A 17,803-nucleotide genomic window follows, 5' to 3' on the forward strand; every position below is an offset into this window, starting at 1 on the left:
TGCAGTCGTTCGGTGAGTGTCCTGGGAGGGGACGAAGAGGATTGGCGGCCTTCATGGCTCCGTACTTCTCACAGGACACAAACTCGCTACACTCGTACCTTCTGCTGGAAAAATCTGCTTGATGCTCCAGCCTCTGGCCTCTGCTAATAATATTATAATTCCTCCCTATGTTCAGCAAGAGCTTCTAAAACTCCCCACGACTTAAAGGGAAGTAAGGCTAGTAAAATTTAGATCCCACAGTGTTTCTTCCAAACTTTCAGCATGACTTAGTCACATTTCTGTCTCCTTTCTCCCTTCAAGTCTATCTATGATGTATGTTTTAAGCAAATAAAAATATTTAGGTCAAGGATAACCACAGATTTACTGCTCAGTATTCAAGAGGCCTGGTTTTTAGAGTGAGGAATTTACACATGTGGCACATAATAGTATAATGGCATTATTAAGAATACCAGAACTTCTTATCTAATGTGTGTAGTTCAACATATCCTGAAATAAAATGACTGGGATCTAAAATTTTACTTGCCTCGCTTCTTTCTTAGTTTTGGAGAGTTTTAGAAGTTCATGCTGAATATTATATGTCCATGAATTGTGTGTACATACAAACTGTCAAAAAGAGCTCCCTAAAGAACTGTGATTTTAAGTAAGAACATAAGAGACAAATTTATAAACACATTAAGGTGGATACATCAGAGCTGGCATTTTGGTGTGTTTGTTTAAGGCCAGATGCCTTGCAGATGGTATTTTTTGGCGCTCCTGTTTAACCATTTGCCATTTACAGTCTTAATCTTGTCGAAAGGAAGAGAAAGATTAAAACAAATAAAGCTTTTTTGAAAATGTCAGTTTTTATGAAAACTCTGCTTTAGTTCCATTTGATAATATTTATGAATTCAGTAGGGACTCAGTGAAATTTTAACCATATATAACCCTCTATAATTTGGCTTCTTAAATAAACTAAATACCTTTGAGCTTTAGTAGTAAATACTATTTAGCATTTCCACTTTTAAGTTCATCTTCGTTAGAAATGAAGGATGCAGTTTTCTGTCTCATGTTTTCTGTGTTTAATATGATTGTGAAATCCTGTGTAAAGAATAGGAATTTAGGTTAAAATACAGAAGTATCTCCAAATCAAGTCAGTATAAAGCATTGAGTATGAGAAAGAGGAAGGTGAGCATGAGGTGCAAGGCGATGAGAATGTGGTCCTTTCCTTCAAGGAGGAGGAAATAAGATCAGCAATATAATGAACATACCTGAATATTCATTGGAAGGACTGATGCTAAAGCTCCAATACTTTGGCCACCTGGTGCAAAGAGCTGACTCACTGGGAAAGACCCTGATGCTAGGAAAGATGGAAGGCAAAAAGAGAAGGGGGCAGCAGAGAATGACATGGTAAGATATCATCGCTGACTTAAGGGACATGAATTTGAGCAAACTCTAGGAGATAGTGAAGGACAGGGGAGCCTGGCTGCTGCAGTCCATGGGGTCACAAAGAGCTGGACACGACTTAGCAACTGAGCAACAACAACATGATGAGCATCAGTATTCCTGTTAGCACATGAATGCTCGAAGAGAGTTTCGTGATAAAGTATTACAAGGTTCCATTGGAGGGTAAATAGCTTTCTTTTGGAAAACCAGGAAAGAATATTTTGAGGTGATATTTGAGCCAAGCTTCACAGTATATGTAGGATTTTGAAATGTAATAGGGAGGGCATTTAAGGGTGGAAAACATGGGGTAAATTCAAATAAATAGTATGAATGTTTGAGCATGTTTAGGATACATTGGGGGCTTCCCAGATGGCGCTAGTGGTAAAAAAAAAAAAAAACAAACAAAAAACCCTCCTACCAATGCAGGAAATACAAGAGACATGGGTTTGATCCCTGGGTCAGGAAGATCCCCTGGAGAAAGAAATTGCAACCCACTCCCAGTATTCATGGGAGAATCCCATGGACAGAGGAGCCTTGTGGGTTACAGTCCATAGGGTCACAGAGAGTCGGACACAACTGAAGCAACTGAGTGAGTGAGCATGCACTGAGTCCTCCAGGTTGGCTAAAGAATTTGGTAATGCAGGTAGATCATGCAAAACAAGAGTAAAAGCAGTGGGATCATGTTAAATTTGACTTAACTCCCAGACAGCAGTTATGGAGGCTTTTAGAATGAAACTGATGTCAGCACAATCTTGATTTAAACAGACTTGGCTCTCACTTTGAGTCTTAGCTGTTTCACTTATTGGCAGGAGGATCTTAAAGTCCCCAAACCTATCTCATTCACAAGTATTTTATTTGTCTCTCAAATACTGCTCAGTCGTGTCCAACTCTTTGTGATCCCATGGACTATAGGCTGCCCGGCTCCTCTGTCCATGGGATTCTCCAGGCAAGAATACTGAAGTGGGTTGCCCTTTCCTTCTCCAGGGAAACTTTGCTACCCAGGGATCGAACCCAGGTTTCCTGCAATTGCAGGCAGATTCTTTACTGACTGAACCAGTAGATAAATGCTGCTAAGTCACTTCAGTCATGTCTGACTCTATGTGATCCCATAGACAGTAGCCCACCAGGCTCCCCCGTCCCTGGGATTCTCCAAGCGAGAACACTGGAGTGGGTTGCCATTTCCTTCTCCAATGCATGAAAGTGAAAAGTGAAAGTGAAGTCTCTCAGTCGCGTCTGACTCTTTGCGACCCCATGCACTGCAGCCCACCAGGCTCCACCGTCAATGAGATTTTCCAGGCAAGAGCACTGGAGTGGGGTGCCATTGTCTTCTCCTGTAGATAAATGAGATTCTGTATATTAAAATGCCTAGTACAGTATCTGGCATATAGTAGGTAATAAAATGTTCACTAAACCTGGCAGCAAATGGGTAAAAGCAAGGATGATTTGACAAGGGAAAGACTTGAAATAGAAGAGGTGAAGGGTAATGGAAGTCTGAAACAGAACAATGGTGCAAGTGGAAAATAGAATCAGAGTGGCTCAGATACCACTGGAAAATGGAGGGTTTTGGAGAATGAGAGAGAAAACCAGAAAGACAAGAGCCATGAGGAGGGTAAAGGAAGCAGAGAAAGGAGGTCTCCTTCTGGATGTGCTGAGTACACATCACTGTACCTGTAATGTGTTAGGGTATAGTGATGGTCAGAGGTCAGTCCGGAGATAATTTTTTTTTTAATGTGCTGCTTTGATTTATTGGTTTTTGTTCATTTGTTTTTAATATTTTCAGTGCTGTTGTTCAAAGTTTCAAAGTCTGGTAAGTTGAACATTTCATCAGGAATATCTCTTGTGGTTCAGCTGGTAAAGAATCTGCCTGCAATGCAGGACACCTGGGTTCAATCCCCAGGTTGGGAAGATCCCCTGGAGAAGGGAAAGGCTACCCACTCCAGTATTCTGGCCTGGAGAATTCCATGGACTGTACAGTCCATGGGGTTGCAAAGAATCGGACACAACTGAGCGACTTTCACTTCAGTTCACTTCACTCTGTTTTTAGATTTCTTTATTCAAGGATAAAGAGAAGCAGAATGGTTTCGCAAAAGAATAGTAAGAATCTAAAAAATTTTTTTAAAGAGCCTTTGAGAACATGTTAAGGAAATAATACTATTGAGACCTAAACACTGGTTTGGGGTCTTTTTTTTATTAGAACTCTCCAGTTCACCGCAATCCAACTAAAACTGATTTCCCAAGTTCTTACTTTGTCATGAACTAAAACATTCTGTTCAAGGCACAGTAGCACCTTCCCATAGACATCCATTTAGCCAGATAGCTCATTTTCTGAGTCATACACTCAGATGCAGGATACAGAACTAGGAAATCGACAGTTTAGAAAAGTGTTAGGTTTTATCAGAGATCCTGCAGTGTATTACAGCTCCTTGCCCACATGTGTTCAGTCCAGTGGTATTTAGGAGCAATAAGAAGATACCAGTGATTTCTCTGTGCCTCTTGGGATTTTAAGACACATGCATTAAATTCTTATAACAACTCCTCAAGGATAGGCACTATTATCATCTCCATTTTATGTATGAGGAAACTGAGGCACAGAGAGAAAGTAACTGACTCGGATCATCCAGCTAAGCAGATGGTAAGACAGTCTGCACACCCAGGCAGTGTGACTCCAGAGCTGGGGTTCTGCATTAGTGTGCCATCTCCATGAATGGTGGCTTCAGGTCCAGTTCTTCCACTCTAGTTCTGTGCCAGTGAACAAGTTATTTCATAATTCTAAAAAAGAAATACTAGTAATGGTTGGACACTTAGCCCAGTGTCATGGTAACTATAACAGTAACTATTATTATTGAACTTGACCCAAATGCCGCCTCTTTTGCACCAGTGTCTTTAGTGCTATCTGATATTTTGTACATTCTTATAAATCCCCCTCTCCCTTTTAGATTCTTCCTATAAAAAGGTGAGGAGGACAAGGAAATAGCTTCCTGAAGGGATAGTATTGTTTTAAGAATTTCAGATGGTTACTTTTAAAAACATCTACAAGGTTTTTTAAAGGCTATTAGAAGAAAGATAGAGATCAACTAGCTATTGCTCATCACAGCTGATGATTATCTTTTGTAAACTGATCAGAACTTTGGGCTTCCCTGGTGGTGCTAGTGGTAAAGAACCCACCTGCCAATGCAGGAACCACAATGAGATACAGATTCGATCCCTGGGTTGGAAAGATCCCCTGGAGGAAGGTATGGCAACCCACTGCAGTATTCTTGCTTGGAGAATCCTTGGACAGAGGAGCCTGACAGGCCACAGTCCATGGGGTCACAAAGAGTTGGACATGACTGATGTGACTTAGCATACGTATGAGAATGTTGTCACAAGTCTAAGTAGGAAACCATTGAGCATAAGGAAGTAGGTGTCATGAAGCAGAGTTTTAGTTTTTGTTACACTCATTTGTGAGATTGGAGGATATTTGTGTATTTTAACAGTAAAATCAATAATTTATATAAGATAAAATTGATATATGTTTGGAAATTGGTATGAGCTTTCTTTTTTTGCCCATATTAAAAAAGAGAGAGAGAGAGAAAGCTATAAATAAAGCTGTAAAAGCCAGCCATATTCCTACTTTCCAAAGAAACCACTAATAACTTTTAAGAAGAACTTTATAGATACAAGCATATACACACAGGTATTATATGGTTCTGTAAATAAGAATAAAATGAAATTGTATATTTTATAACCTACTTTTTTCCCAACTTAGCAATATACCAAGGGCATATTTTTTATCTCAATACATGTGTTATTTTTTTTAATGTCTGCATGATACTCCACCGTGTACTGTAATCTATTTAACCAATCATTTATTGGTAAACATTTGGACTTTTTCGATTTTTTGATGTTGTAGAGAATACATAATGGCTGTGTGTGTATATGTATGTATGTATTCACACACATTCATTAAGTCATGGTTTGGCACACTTTTTCTATAAAGGGCCAGATGGGAAATATTTTAAGCTTTGTGGGCAAGATGATAAGTCTCAGAACTACTCAACTCACCTGTTTAATGCTAAAGCAGCCAGAGACAATACATAAACAAATTCTTGTGGCTGTTTTCCAATAAAACTTTTTTAGAAATAACTGTAGTTTGCTGACCGCTGATCTAAATGATTCCTTGATCAAAGATTATCCCAAAAAAGAAAAGCTTTTAGTAGGTATTTCAAAATTGCATCCCAGCTATTATCAAGGCTATAAATTAGATAATAGTATTATATCAATGTTAATCTTCTGACCTTGATAACTGTGCTGTGGTTACATAACAAAATGTCCTTGTTAGGAAATACACAGTCAAATATTTAATGCTGAGGGGACATCATGCCTGCAGCTCATTTTCAACTGGTTCATGAAAAAATATGAGAGAGGAAAAAAGTAGGAAAACATTAATAATTGGTAAGTCTGGATTTAGGATGAATTGAAACCCTTAGTACAATGTTTCTGTATGTTTGAAATTATTTCAAAATAAATAATGGTCCAGCTCTAAAGCTCTCATACTTTCTTAGTGAGGTGTAAATCACCCTGCAGAAGGATGGTTGACAGTATATGGAGCTACGAGTTGACTTGGTGATTCAGAATCAGCTGTTTCTGTTTGACAAAGGGATTAAAAAGGGCAGAAGTGTTCCACTGCATTGTTTCTGCAACAGCTCAGACTTGATGTACTTTTCAGAGCTTTTTATTTCACTGGAATGGTTGTGTAAAACTTATGTTTGTGTCAGATCAAAATATTAATGCAGACTTCAATCATGTTTAAAAAGAAAGAGAAGAAACCTAGGGTATGGCAAGGTAATCATTTGGCTCAGCTTGCTTTCCTAAGAGCCTTTGAACCTGGGCAAAGGGTCATTATTATTCTTTGGATCTCTTAGGTCAGTTGTATTTTTATAATGGACTTTTTTTCTCAGCATATCTGTACATCTTTGTTGTCTCTCAGATGAGGCAATGAAAGGATGCAGCCCTAATTTACCATCCAGTTGCCTTAGAGACAAGATTATCAGGTGGCCAAGCTAGCATTCCGTTTTAACACGTAAGGGGTCTCACTTGTGTTTTTATCCGAGAAAGAGGTCTTTCTCATCCACCTGAACAGAGATAATTAAAGTGCCTGGATTGTACTAGTCATTTATTCCTGGAGTTCATTTAATCTTGACAACACCCCAGGGTGGTAGATATTAGTGTCCCCTTTTCACAAAGAAGACCCATAGAGGTTAACTCACTTGCCTGAGACCACAAAACTAGTAAATGTTAGAGCTAAAATTCAAATCCAATACTGAATACAGGCCATCTCAGACATAGCAGTTTTTCTTCAAAGAAGAATTTGAATTGGTCCTAGTACTGAGTTTATTTCAGTATTTTTGTTGTTTATTTTGTTGTTTTTTTTTACCTATTCATTAAGATGTGATGACTGAAAATTTAGACATTCTGCTAACAAAAAGAGAAGGAGAAGGCAGTGGCACCCCACTCCAGTGTTCTTGCCTGGAGAATCCCAGAGACAGAGGCTTCTGGTAGGAGGCCGTCTATGGGGTCGCACAGAGTTGGACACGACTGAAGCAACTTAGCAGCAGCAGCAGCAGCAGCAGCATAGAACTGGTGGAGAAGGAAATGGCAACCCACTCCAGTGTTCTTGCCTGGCGAATCCCAGGGACAGGGGAGCCTGGTGGGCTTCCGTCTGCGGGGTCACACAGAGTCAGACACGACTGATGGGACTTAGCAGCAGCAGCTAACAAAAAAGATGTGTACTTGTAAAGTCTTTGTGAGAGAATTTACGGTTTATCCCCTGTACTATTAATATATGCCTTTTTAAGAAACACCCATCTCTTTTAAAAATAATTTTTGTCATCATTTGGGACAAGGCATGAAAATTTACTTCTGTGGTGGCACTTCTCTCTATCTGACAGATTATTTTATTTTTTATTTATCTGGCTTATGAGTTTAAGATCTGTTATGATTTAAACCTTTATGAAGTGGTTAATTTTAATGCCAGGTCTTTGAAAAAGTTTATGGGAGTTGATAGTTGTTTGCCAAGTGATAAAAACAAGACATTTGCCATATGTATGTTTTAAGAGTTACACTTTTTTGTGAAAAAGACGGTAAATTGTGAATTCTATTTGCTGATAAGAGTTTGAAAGAAGGCAGCTAATAAACATAGTATCTCCTCTTTTCTGGTCGAGTGATGAACTTTAGTGGAAAACAGTTGAGAATTCAGTTGAATCTTTGGAAGCAGCATAGTTACCCAGTAGTCTAGAGCCCCAAGACTAACTAATGGAGTTAGTGGAATCATCAATTATGGTTTTGATTTTTAAAGGTGGTAGATGGTAAAATACACAGTGGGTGAAGGTGACGGTGGGAGGAATTGAGAGTAACAGTGGCATATGTACACTGCCATGTGTAAAATCGGTAACCAGCAGGAAGCTGCTCTATAGCACAGGAAGTTCAGTTCCTCAGTGCGATGCTCTGTGATGACATTAAGTGGTGGAATAGGGGTGTGGGAAGGAGGCTCAAGAGGGAGGGGATGTATGTATGCTGCTGCTGCTACTAAGTCGCTTCAGTTGTGTCCGACTCTGTGCAACCCCACAGACGGCAGCCCACCAGGCTCCCCCGTCCCTGGGATTCTCCAGGCAGGAACATTGGAGTGGGTTGCCATTTCCTTCTCCAATGCGTGAAAGTGAAAAGTGAAAGTGAAGTCACTCAGTCGTGTCCAACTTAGCGACCCCTTGGACTGGAGCCTACCAGGCTCCTCCGCCCATGGGATTTTCCAGGCAAGAGTACTGGAGTGGGGTGCTATTGCCTTCTCCGGGATGTATGTATCAGATCAGATCAGATCAGTCGCTCAGTCGTGTCTGACTCTTTGTGACCCCATGAATCGCAGCACGCCAGGCCTCCCTGTCCATCACCAACTCCCGGAGTTCACTCAGACTCACGTCCATCGAGTCAATGATGCCATCCGCCATCTCATCCTCTGTCGTCCCCTTCTCCACCTGCCCCCAACCCCTCCCAGCATCAGAGTCTTTTCCAATGAGTCAACTCTTCGCATGAGGTGGCCAAAGTACTGGAGTTTCAGCTTCAGCATCATTCCTTCCAAAGAAATTCCAGGGCTGATCCTTCAGAATGGACTGGTTGGATCTCCTTGCAGTCCAAGGGACTCTCAAGAGTCTTCTCCAACATCACAGTTAAAAAGCATCAATTCTTCAGCACTCAGCCTTCTTCACAGTCCAACTCTCATATCCATACATAACCACAGGAAAAACCATAGCCTTGACTAGATGAACCTTTGTTGGCAAAGTAGTATCTCTGCTTTTGAATATGCTATCTAGGTTGGTCATAACTGTCCTTCCAAGGAGTAAGCATCTTTTAATTTCATGGCTGCAGTCACCATCTGTAGTGATTTTGGAGCCCGGAAAAATAAAGTCTGACACTGTTTCCACTGTTTCCCCTATGTATACATATGGCTAATTCACATTGTTGTACAGCAGAAACTAACACAGCATTGTAAAGCAATTATGTTCCAATTAAAAAAAGAAAAATGATCACACACACAAAAAATGTGAAATCTGGCTCTAGCTCTTCAACGGCCTCATTGCTGCTTCTAATTGAGATGGACAGTAAACTGTTGGTCCCAAGCCTGGCTGTATTCTGTGCCCTGTAGCCATAAACAGATTGATCTGATATCTGGTATTCAAGCAAATGACCAGAAAGTTACACCTCTCAGACACTCTGTGCCAAGTATGTTGTACTTTGAAGTTTCCCTTGCAAACAGCTCAGAAACTTATATTCAATATAAAAGTTGTTCTAGTTTTAGAAATCTTGACCTCTCAAATATAAATCAGAGTTTGGGGATAAATCTTTAACCATAATTGACTGGGCCCCAAATATTCAGAATTTAAATGCCACGTCCCAAAGCAAGCCAGGTAAAGGTGATCTGTTAAAAAGTTCAGTTTTATACAGGTGCTGTGTATGTATGTGTACAGGCTGTTGTGTCATTTCTCCTCCTTTCCCCCTACTTTACTAAAAAAGCTAGGAAATAGTCCTCATGATGTCTTTTTCAGAAGCTTTTTGATGAACAAATACTCAGAAGTATACATGGTCACAGTAATTCAAGGGTCTTTCACATAGACCCTTTTATTCTTTCTTGCATTTTTGGTTTTTTGCTCAATGTTACAAGCTCAAGTAAGAGAACAGTTTGTAAAGGAGTTATATTGATGTGTTATTAAAATATATCCTCTTCTTATCCATTATATAAAATTATGTCCCTATTAGGAAGGGATTTAAAAATCAATATGTTGTTTCCCAACCTCTTAGGTGAAAATAAGGCATCACAGCTGGGTCCAGGAAAGGCTAAAATTATGTCAGAGTGTGAGAGCTCTTAAAGGCTATCTTGGTGTTTTTACTAAATTGCTGTCCACCAGACAGGTACACATACAGTTAGAATTTTTTTAACCTGAGTCCAACATTATTGGTGAAGTTAAATGCAGGCTGTCTGCAATCTTGTATGTATTGACTAGTGATTTAGCTCAGGTAATTGCGTTTAGTTAGTATGTGTCAGCAGTTCTTGACAATTGATAAGCTTTTTTTTTGGTATATCATGCAAAAGAATACTGGAAATAGTATTTCTGTTCCAGTAGAAATTTATCTTTTGGTTTCAGCAAAATTCAGGTCGATACATGCTAAGCCACAGAGAAAACACTTTTCCATCCTACATTTTTTTTTCTATTCCTATTAGAGATTGGTATATTGATTATGTTTACAGCACAGTTAAAGAATTTCTTCATAACAGTTCAGAGTCTAATCAACTACTAAGATACAAGTTACAGATATTAAAGCCCACTTTACTTAGCACATGAGGGTACTACAAGGGCAGGGAGCAGGGGTGTACTCCTGCCCAACAAGGATGTCTTCCAGCAGTTCCCTGCTCCTCCCAGACTCTGAAGCCTACTGTGCTGCTCCTGGGGGCTAGGGACAGCAGCTCAAGCCTCATGGAGAGCCTGAGGACGCAGCTTATGAGTTTGGAGATGCCTAGACCTACACCCTTCCAAGAGCCTCTCTGTCGCTGACACTCCAGGACCTGGAGCTGCCAGCCTGGGGGTCCTCTTGTTATGGAGCAGGGCTCGTGTGCCGAGACGTAGGAGCCCAACATTGACAACAGGTGTATGAATCAAAGTGAGGGTTTATTTGTAGGGTGCCAAGCAAGGGAGTGGGAGACAAATCTTAGATCCAGTCCAATTTGGTCTTTGATTTAGGGGCTATTTTAAAGGGTAAGAAAGTCACAAGATTAATCATCACCTAGTGATTTAATTGAGGCATAGCTGATGTAAGGTATTATATAACTTTCAGGGGAGCAACACAATGATCACCGTTCTATAGGTTGTATACCCTTTATAGTTGTTCTAAAATACTGGCAGTCTTCCTTGTTGTGTGTGTGTGTCAGCCACTCAGTCATGTCCGACTGTTTGCGATCCCACAGACTGTGGCCCACCAGAAATCCTCTGTCCATGGGATTTCCCAGGCAAGAATACTAGAGCGGGTTGCTATTTCCTGCTCCAGGGGATCTTCCGACCCAGGGATTGAACCCACGTCTCCTGCTGGGACTTCCCTGGTAGCTCAGACGGTAAAGCATCTGCCTACAATGCACGAGACCTGGGTTTGATCCCCGGGTCGGGAAGATCCCCTGGAGAAGGAAATGGCAACCCACTCCAGTACTCTTACCTGGAAAATCCCATAGAGGGAGAAGCCTGGCAGGCCACAGTCCATGGGGTCTCAAAGGGTCAGACATGACTGAGAGACTTCACTTTCTTTCTTTCTCCTGCATGGCAGGCAGATTCATCTTCCTTGTGCTGCATATATAATACATCTTTGTAGCTTACTTATTTTGTACATAGTAGTTTGCTATTTTTTAACCCCTGGTGTTGGTGGTAGTCACTCAGTCATGTCTGACTCTTTGCAACCCTATAGACCATAGCCTGCCAGGCTCCTCTGTCTATGAAATTCTTCACACAAGAATACTGGAGTAGGTTGCCATTTTCTTCTGCAGGGGCTCTTCCTGACGCAGGGATTGAACCAGGTCTCCTGCATTGCAGGCAGATTCTTTACCATCTGAGCCACCTTTTAACCCCTACTCCTGTCTTGTCCCTTCCCACTTCCCTCCCCGCACTGGTAACCACTAGGTTGTTCTACATGACATTTCTTTTTTTTAAACTGAATTATAGTTGATTTATAATGTGTGTTAGTTTCAGATATACAGCACAGTGATTCAGTTTTATATATGTATTTTTTCAGATTATTTTTCATTATAGGTTATTACACAATATTGAATATATAGCTCCCTGTGCTATAGAGTAAATCTTTGTTGCTTTGGTGTTTATCTTTTGTATACAGTAATTTATATCTATTAATCACATACTGTACGTCAGTCAGTTCAGTCGCTCAGTCATGTCCAACTCTTTGCGACCTTGTGGACTGCAGCACACCAGGCTTCCCTGTCCATCACCAACTCCCAGAGCTTGCTCAAACTCATGTCCATCGAGTCAGTGATGCCATCCAACCATCTCACCCTCTGTTGTCTCCTTCTCCTCTTTCCCCTCTTCAGTCTTTCCCATCATCAGGGTCTTTTCCAGTGAGTCAGTTCTTCACATCAGGTGGCCAAAGTATTGGAGTTTTAGCTTCAGCATCAGTCCTTCCATTGAATATTCAGGACTGATTTCCTTTAGGATGGACTGGTTTGTTCTCCTTGCAGTCCAAGAGATTCTCAAGAGTCTGCTCCAACACCACAGTTCAAAAGCATCAGTTCTTCAGTGGTCAGCTTTCTTTATAGTCAACTCTCACATCCACACATGATGGAAAAGCCATCACTTTGACTAGATGGACCTTTGTTGGCAAAATAATGTCTTTGCTTTTTGATATGCTGTCTAGGTTCGTTATAGCTTTCCTTCCAAGGAGGAAGCGTCTTTTAATTTTATGGCTGCAGTCACCATCTGCAATGATTTTGGAGCCCCCAAAATAAAGTCTGACACTGTTCCCAGTTTCCCCATCTATTTGCCAGGAAGTGATGGGACCAGATGCCATGATCTTAGTTTTCTAAATGTTGAGTTTTAAGCCAGCTTTTTCACTATCTTTCACTTTCATCAAGAGACTCTTTAGTTCTTCTTCACTTACTGTATATGGCATGTCTTAATCATAATTTTAGGAGTCAGGGTGTCTCTGGCTTATGATTCTCAGGCCAGGTGTTCCTCAGGGAGTTGTTAGCTAAACTTGCCCTGGAGAAACAACTTGAGTTTGTACTTTAAAAATGACATCTACAACAGTAATTTTGATACATTAATGATGTTAGCAGTAATGACTAACTGCAAATCATTGCAGATGGTGACTGCAGCCATGAAATTAGCTATGACTCTAGTCGATTGCTGTTCAGTTAGCACAGGATTGGAGTAAGAGGTGACAAAGAAAGGAAATACAGCTTTAGATAGAATAACCACAAACTCAGTAAGGGAACTCTGCTTTAGGGGGACCTGGTTTTAGTGAGGATAGCACCCCACTTCTGAAGCCTCTAGTCCCCTTGAGCTGCTAGACAGGCCCCTGTCTATGGAAGAGGCAGCCTGTGTTGTCAGGAGGAGCTGCTGATACAGTGCTGGCCCTCATGCTCCTCCCTTCTCTGACCCATCTCGCAGGCCCCAAGTCCCTGCAGGGGCAGGCAGCAGAGGCCCCTGGCTAGATGCGAGCAGATTCCCCCCTACACTCATAATGTATTTGTAGCTGTGTAGTTAATAAATACAGCAATTTGAGTTTATGACATATTGTATATCATGGTCTCTAACACAGGGCCTGGTCAGCCTGAACATGTTTGAAACAGATACCTACTAAAATTTGCTTAAGCACAAAATGGGTACTTCCTCTGAGGATTCCATGGTGTTTCATGTCACAGTCAGTTGTCCCGGTCACTGTTCAGGGTTGTGTGGGCTAGGTTCTGCATCGCTTTCAGTAGGAATGCAGCTAGGCTTTAGCCGCAAATTGGAACCAGAAACTAAACCACTCTCCTCCTTGCTCCTGGCTGTTCAGTGCTTTATTCTTCACTCTAGACTGGCTTTCTCCCCTTCACAGCCCCTAAGAAGATACACAGACACCTATAGCCATGTTTATGTTTATTCCATTCAAGGAATCTCTCAATCTGAATACCTACCAGCCAGGAAAGGACTCTGATTGATACAGCTTGGGCCAGGTTGGTGCCCTGGACCATCCAATGAGGCAAGGCAGTAGAAGCATGTTACATAAGCATGGCTGTTCCCACCGTAACTGTAGGAAGGACTAAAGGGTTGCAGTCATAGTCCCAGAGAGGAGAATTTGGCAGACATTAGTGTCTATTTTACCAAGCCTATGTAAGTATTAATTTCATTTCTTATTTCTCTTATAAAATATCTGCCGTGCTACAAAGTACTCGTTCAGGAACATGTTTATAGCAACTAGATATTAGTTGCTATATTCTTTATACATGTATACTCTTTATACATTAATTGAAAACTATTTATACATTTATAAAATAACTTCCTATAGGACTTTTTCTCTGTAGGATAATCAGAATATGAAGGATTCCATGATAGGTAATGAGATGTTCTCTGAAAGGCTACTTCTTTTTCCCAGTAAAAGGTGTTTTACTGTAATTAATTCAGTTTAGTTCAGTTCAGTCACTCAGTCATGTCCGACTCTTTGTGACCCCCATGGACTGCAGCAAGCCAGGCTTACCTTCCATCACCAACTCCCGGAGCTTGCTCAAACTCATGTCCATCAGGTCAGTGATGCCATCCTACCATCTCACCCTCTGTTGTCTCCTTCTCCTCTTTCCCCTCTTCAGTCTTTCCCAGCATCAGGGTCTTTTCCAGTGTGTCAGTTCTTCACATCAGGTGGCCGAAGTATTGGAGCTTTAGCTTCAGCGTAAGTCCTTCCAATGAATATTCAGGACTGATTTCCTTTAGGATGGACTAGTTTGTTCTCCTTGCAGCCCAAGGGACTCTCAGGAGTCTTCTCCAGCACCACAGTTCAAAAACATCAATTCTTTGGTGCTCAGCTTCCTAAAAGTCCAGCTCTCACATCCATATATGACTACTGGAAAAACAGCTTTGACTAGACGGACCTTTGTTGGCAAAGTAGTGTCTCTGCTTTTTAATATGCTGCCTAAGTTTGTCATAGCTTTTCTTCCAAGGAGCAAGCGTCTTTTAATTTCATGCCTGCAGTCACCATCTGCCGTGATGCAGTGATTTTGGCGTCCAAAAAAATAAAGTTTGTCACTGTTTCCATTGTTTCCCCATCTATTTGCCATGAAGTCATGAGACCAGATGCCATGATCTTCGTTTTTTGAATGTTGAGTTTTAAGCCAACTTTTTCACTCTCCTCATTCAAAATATATGTTCTTATTTGTCCATAAGAAATACAGTTTTTTTATCTCCCTGCTATTGCTTTTCTTGACTCCTTCCCCTTTCATTTGCTATGTCTTTAGTCTTCTATAGAGGGAACTTTCTAGTGGGATAGAAACATAATTTCGATAGAAATACAAAAACATTATTTTGTGAAAAAGTAGATATTTATCATCACTGTGCTGGTTTCTAGATTTCAGAAATATTAATAAAGACCATGCTTGAGCCCATTCTTCTCCTAGTGGGTTTGAACCAGCAGCTGTTTTCTTATTGAATGTTGACATCAGTCACCATCTTTGTCTTTTCTAATGAGACAGTTTTTAAAGTTTTTAAATTTTATGTGATCATAAAATTATTTTTAGCTTCTCAGTCTTGATCCTATAAAAGTAAATTAACGTTTGTACGATATAAAATAGTTTAAATATTCTAATGTCCTGAATCAATGTTTCTTTTATGATATGTTTGCCTTGTTTGTTGAGCAGTATATTAAGTTCATTTACAGCAGATTGGTTTTTAAATTTACTTTTGTATCCCATTTTGACTAGTGATGCCAAGTCTTACTAATAGGAATAATAATAAATACTGAAACTTTTCACAGCTCCACATATAAAAAAGACATGTCATTTTGTCAATGACATTCACAGAACTTAATATTTGCCTAAAGTCATAGGCAAGGATTGTTGAAGATATTTTATTTCACCTCTAAGTATTTCAGTATGAATCTTCTAAAAATAGAACATTTTACCTCATGTTCTATTGGTGGATAGATGCTACAATAACCATCATCACACATAAAAAATTAATAATTCCTTAATTTGTTTGTCTATATTAAAATGCTCCCAATGTCCCATAATGTTTTTGTGAGTTTTCGTTTTCCCCTTATTCTTACGTCTTACCAAGATTCACACATTGCATTGTGTTGTTACATCTCTTTAGTGTTTGTCTCTCTCTTTTTTAATCTAAATGCTTCTCTCCCCTTTTGGGAGATTATAAAAGAGTGATTTTTCAAATTTAATCATTCTTTCTGCATTTATTAACTGGCTTCTTTTAGGCAGGAATGAGGGAGAGGTAAAGAAAAACTTCCCTTTGAATGCTAAATAATTTAATATGTAAACAAATGGATAGGTGCATTTAAGAGCTAATTGCAGAAACAGTACTTATTACATAAACCCTACATTTAAAGTGAAAGCTGTTGTTTTAAGAAAACCTCCAAGAAAAACAAAAGACTATACAAGGCAGAAAATGTAAAGATGTCTAGATTCTCAATAAATAATATTTATATAGTTATAATGTTTTAAAAATAGCTGACTTTCAGTTAACCTTGATGGCTTAAAATAGTTTAAAAATGAATATAATAGTTATCAATTTTGATGATAGAGTTTAGAAAGTAGAAAGTGACTTACACTATTGACTCCTGGCTGCTTGAATCAACCTTGAATTCCTGAATCAATTCCACTTGATTATGATTATTATCTTCATCTACTAGTGAAATTCCCTAAAATTTTGTTACCAGATGTAAGGAAAATATTTAGGATTTCTATTTTCACCTCATCATTTAAAAGTTTCTATTTTGTCATATGTTTTATAGTACATGGTATATCCAATAATCATATAAAAATTTAAAATGTAGATACATGTATATAGGGGAGAATTATATAATTATTTTGCTATTCTTAATTTAAAAATAGTTTCACCCCAATGGACATGTCAGTTTTGTTTTAAAAGTATGGGATATTTGAGTGGTCTTGTAAACAGTATCTTAAATTTTCATTAAAATAAAAATTTTGTGTGATATTCATTTTTAAATATTTTCTTTAAAATTTTTCTCAGGTTTTTAATTATTAAGGGTTTTTATACTTTAAAACTTTTGAATCATTATCACAACTTAATTGTAAGTTTTAAATTTGTGTATCAGAGAAGGCTGGAACTAATTCTGAAAGTAGATGGGTCAGTGGTATTAGCTTAAAAGGAAATAAGCTTTTAATAAGAAAGGAGATGAAATAAATAATGTCTTAAGCTCTGTACCCTATGTATGAAATTAAGAGCATTTACTAATAATCAGTATAAAAGTTGGGAGAAGGAAGTAATTTAGTATTTGCCCTTATTAATTATTCCTACTAAAAACCTTTTTTCCATCTGGAATGTTTACTTCAAGGATCATTTGAAATAAGAAAAGCAAAGGAAATAATGTGATTGGCAGGGAGAAAATAAATTAAGAGACTGAATCGCACAGAAGCCTGTATTGGACTCAATTCCCTTCTCAACCCCACCGTCCCCCATCTCCATTCCACTTAAGGAACAAAGAGACGAGATCACAAAAAAGCACATTCTAAATGTTAATTTTTAAAATTTACAGTTCTCAGTCTCATACAGTTTAGCGTTTTTTTTATCCATTTACCATTGTTAACTTTTTGAAAGTAGAAGAATTTGCATTCTTTTTAAGCTTTGGTACTCTGTATATTAAGAATATATATAGGTTCATGGATTTGAGAGAAAGTTTTCTTTAGGGCTTTATTAACTGAAAAATGCTTTTAACATTATAAGGTGATATTTACTATATCATGAGGCAAGAACTGGACCAATGTTTTTGGAGGTTTAAACAGAAATAATGTTTTATGGAAGGATTGTTTCAGTAGATTTTTTGGTAAACTTTTAAATAGTTAAAAACTTGACTACATTTCCCATTTCTTGAACATATTATTAATATTGGTAAGATTTTCCTTAATATAAAAATAACTTTTCAAAATCTATTAACACCCATATAAAAGAACAACTTTCAATAACATCATTAGGCCAGCATCATTAGGTAGGGGAATTGAATTTCTGGCTTTTAAGTGGGATTTATCAATTAAAGCACTACAGACAGTGATATATGTAGACATTAGCAGATTATTTGGCAGAGTCCTTCATGAGATAGCTTGAAGAATAGACATGGCCTGAATGATAATACA

The 17,803-nt window shown here is 39.0% G+C and overlaps 1 protein-coding gene across 1 annotated transcript in view; it reads left to right on the forward strand.

Moving 5' to 3' along the window:
• The window catches only part of PDZD8 (PDZ domain containing 8), an 83,748-nt gene that overhangs the window by 56,593 nt on the left and 9,352 nt on the right, over positions 1 to 17,803 (forward strand). The window lies entirely within an intron of this gene.

The sequence above is a fragment of the Bison bison genome, unplaced genomic scaffold, assembly GCF_000754665.1.
Source record: "Bison bison bison isolate TAMUID 2011002044 unplaced genomic scaffold, Bison_UMD1.0 scf7180017864456, whole genome shotgun sequence".
NCBI lineage: Eukaryota > Metazoa > Chordata > Mammalia > Artiodactyla > Bovidae > Bison > Bison bison.